A 4,247-nucleotide genomic window follows, 5' to 3' on the forward strand; every position below is an offset into this window, starting at 1 on the left:
TTTCATACACCTCATTGACAATGACTATTATCAGGACGATGCTGAAGGCAGTCAAGCTGATGATGTAGAGGTAATTATTCTTTCCTCTGGTTCAGATCCTCTGCCAACACCGAAAATCCGCCGAGCAAGCCGGAAAGTAAAATTTTCTCACCCCTTGCTCACTTGGACCCAAACTTTCTTTTGAAGACACAGCAGCACGAAGCGCGCCGCACAACCCGGCACAGCGGCCAGGTAGTTACCTCCGCTGGTTTACCGAATACTCCGATTCGGAAACGTCGATCAGAGGTCTCTTATACTCTTGACACTTCTTGCCCCAAGGCGGGTTGTTTCCGACAGCCTCTTAATCCGTCTGATTCGAATTATCAGGGAACACCTCAGTCATCCTCTGGCGAGTCAACGGCCACACAACTTCCAACCCTCAAGACAGTTCCTGGGTGAGCTATGCCTTAAATTTACTCTTAATACCTTATGTTCATCTGATGTATTGATCATTATGTTTGTTCTTCTCAGTGCCAAGCCTAGACACAGCAAGAAGGCTCGATTAAATAAACCTGCTGATGATAATGTGGTTATTGAACCGGAGAAGACTCCGGATCTAGAAGGAACAAATACTGACGTTATTCATGATGACCCGCCACCTCAAGATTATGACTTCATAGTTGAACAAGTAGAAGTTGACACCACAGGTCATACTAATAAACCGACAAGCCCGGCCCGAACTGATGATAAGCCAGCAAGTCCAGCTAAGGCTGCTGATAAACCGTCATCCCTGGTGAAGGCTGTTGGTGATAAACAGGATGACATTATGATTACTAGCGTCGGACACACCACTCCTGGCAACCCTGTTGCTTTATCGAAGCATAGTGCCAAGGACGAGCTTTCTACTATGAGCAATGGCAAATGGAGCACAAATTTGTCAACCTATGCCCACCTCAACGCCCAAGACATCCATTCTGGTTTTTTAAACCGTCTATACACAAGCCGCGACTTTGAAGCCGGTTTAGTGAATCTGATGAAGGTGCGATATGAGGTAACTGCAAAACTGCTTCTCTCTTATGTCCAATTCGAAATATCAACTCCAGTAGCCCCCAAGTGCCGGTTTATGATACTCATCTAAACTGGGACTTTGTAATACTTCAACTTTGCATGCTTAGCCTCCAAGGGCCGGGTTATCTTTTTAAGATGAACCGGTACTTTTGAAATTGCAATATTGTAACTTTCGCCGGTGTAGTCCCCAAGGGCCGGTTTAACTTATGAAGATGAACCGGGACTTTAGAAGAATACCCATAACGTCACTTTGAGCAACCATACATTATCCCCCAAGTGCCAAGAGTAAAACTTGTATTGCGCTTGGGACTTATAGAAATTTCTGATAACGAGCAAATATGCATTAGCCCCCAAGTATCAGGTGCATAACTTGTTATGTGCTTGGTACTTCAAATATGTACTGCCAACTTATGATATGTCTGTCTCTTATATGCTGAGCTGAGCAAAAAGGAAACTCAAGCCGCTGATCTGCAAGAAAACATCAAGTCCCAGCAAGCAGAAACCTCCAAAGCCAAAGATGAGCTGACCAATGCCTTAGCCGCTATGGAAAAGCTGAAGGAGAGTTTCAACAAGGAGCGGGTGGATTGGGACAATGAAAAATCTGGATTGCAAAAAAGAGCCGAGGACGCAGAAGCAGCTCTTAAACCGGTGGTAGACGAGCTGACTGGTGAAAGCGGCAAATACATGCCATGACTGCTGCTGTGTTTGGTAAATATCCTGGCTTTAAGTTTTCAACATATCATCCCATACATTGCTGGTTTACTGATGTTTGTAATGATGCAGGGACTCGCATTAGTCATCTGGGCTCTGACGTACAGAAGAAACTGAAGGCTGCCTATACTCTTATAGAGCAGTTATATACCGGCGCGCAACGGATCATCTGCACCGCTTCTCACAACAAGCCGCCCCCAACTCTAATCAAAGAGACCTTAAAAAAGTTGTCGATGCTGCCTGCCCAGGTAGAAGAGCTAAAGAGATCTGCTGCAAGGGCTGGTGCTCTGACCGCCTTAACCCGGGCGAAAGCATGGGTGCCTGATCTTGATCCGGTGGATGTGAGTAAAGGCTATCCAAGCTTAAAAGAAGACGGATCAGAATTTGGCAATCATGACCTCCGAGCCATAAACCGGGAAGTACGTCCACTGGCTTGTCAATTGGCTGAAGAAGCTGATCTTTCATATTACCAGGCGAGTTATGACGTCAACAACAAACGGGTCGCTGCACCAACTCCTGAGGCTCAAAATCTTATCCCGCCAGTCCGTAAGCACACCTATGCCCCTGACATTGAACCGTCCACCCTTATAAGTGATGAAGCTGTATTCCAAGCCCTAACTGGGATCGACTGGGTAACCATTGACTTCCAGCCACTGGGTAGAGAGGAGGATGATGAACCGGTGCAAGATGATCCGCAGCCATCAAGTCAACCTGGTGACGAGTCATGATCCGGAGGCCGGTTTAGCCTTCCGCGTGCTACAATACTTGCCAAAAAACAATTATTCTTTTGGGCACTGAAACGCCTTGTAATAGGCTAGTTAAAAACACTTGGTCTGCTATGCCATCATGCATATTTATTTTTGCCCGATACTTATTAATCCGCCATGCTTAAGACATATGATGTTCATAATCCATAGCGATTTATTCAAGCTATTCCTGCATACAATAAGTTGAAAAATGTCCTGGCGGTTTAGCACTGGACGGGTCATGATACCCAAATATATATATAGCCAGGGTTTATAACCAAGGCTATAAAAAGATAATCAAATATGAAAATAAATGATACCTGTGACATTGAATGACATCGTTGGTTGACCAACCTTTGTAGTAAGAGCGATACTCCTAATCATGAGTATTGATAACTCCTTCCATATTGTGTCGGTTTATGATAAAACCGTACCGGGTTGTGATAAACACCAGTTTATCCATATATAACACTGGCGAATTATAGTCGAAACCAGACTGGGTTAGTAAGCGCTGGATTATAACTGATCATGTACTGACAACTTGTAGTTGAATGCCAAGCCAGGTTAATAAACGCCGGTTTATCAAAAACATTATAAATCTCATCAAAAAGGAGAAAAAACTTGGCAAATAAAAGCATATGAAAACTTGTAGTCGAGGCTTTTCATGGGCTGCCAGGCCCCAAATTCGAGGCTTTTCATGGGCTGCCATGCCGTGATACGTCTCCAGCGTATCTATAATTTTTGATTGCTCCATGCTATATTATCTTCTGTTTTGGACATTATTGGGCTTTATTATTCACTTTTATATTATTTTTGGGACTAACCTATTAACCGGAGGCCCAGCCCAGAATTGCTGTTTTTTGCCTATTTCAGAGTTTCGCAGAAAAAGAATATCAAACGGAGTCCAAACGGAATGAAACCTTCGGGAACGTGATTTTCGGAACGGACATGATCCAGAGGACTTGGACCCTACGTCAAAAAGCCACTAGGAAGCCACGAGGTAGTGGGGCGCGCCTACCCCCCCCCCCAGGCACGCCCTCCACTCTCGTGGGCCCCATGTTGCTCCACCGACGTACTCCTTCCTCCTATATATACCTACGTACCCCCAAATGATCAGAAACGGAGCCAAAAAACTAATTCCAACGCCGCAACCTTCTATACCCACGAGATCCCATCTTGGGGCCTGTTTTGGAGCTCCGCCGGAGGGGGCATCGATCACGGAGGGCTTCTACATCAACACCATAGCCTCTCCGATGAAGTGTGAGTAGTTTACCTTAGACCTTCGGGTCCATAGTTATTAGCTAGATGGCTTCTTCTCTATTTTTGGATCTCAATACAATGTTCTCCCCCTCTCTTGTGGAGATCTATTCGATGTAATCTTCTTTTGCGGTGTGTTTGTTGAGACCGATGAATTGTGGGTTTATGATCAAGTTTATATATGAACAATATTTGAATCTTCTGAATTCTTTTTTGTATGATTGGTTATCTTTGCAAGTCTCTTCGAATTATCAGTTTGGTTTGCCCTACTAGATTGATCTTTCTTGCAATGGGAGAAGTGCTTAGCTTTGGGTTCAATCTTGCGGTGTCCTTTCCCAGTGACAGTAGGGGCAACAAGGCACGTATTGTACTGTTGCCATCGAGGATAACAAGATGGGGTTTTTATCATATTGCATGAATTTATCCCTCTACGTCATGTCATCTTGCTTAAAGCGTTACTCTGTTCTTATGAACTTAATACTCTAG

The sequence above is a fragment of the Triticum aestivum genome, chromosome 5D (genome assembly GCF_018294505.1).
Source record: "Triticum aestivum cultivar Chinese Spring chromosome 5D, IWGSC CS RefSeq v2.1, whole genome shotgun sequence".
In the NCBI taxonomy this organism is placed as follows: Eukaryota; Viridiplantae; Streptophyta; class Magnoliopsida; order Poales; family Poaceae; genus Triticum; species Triticum aestivum.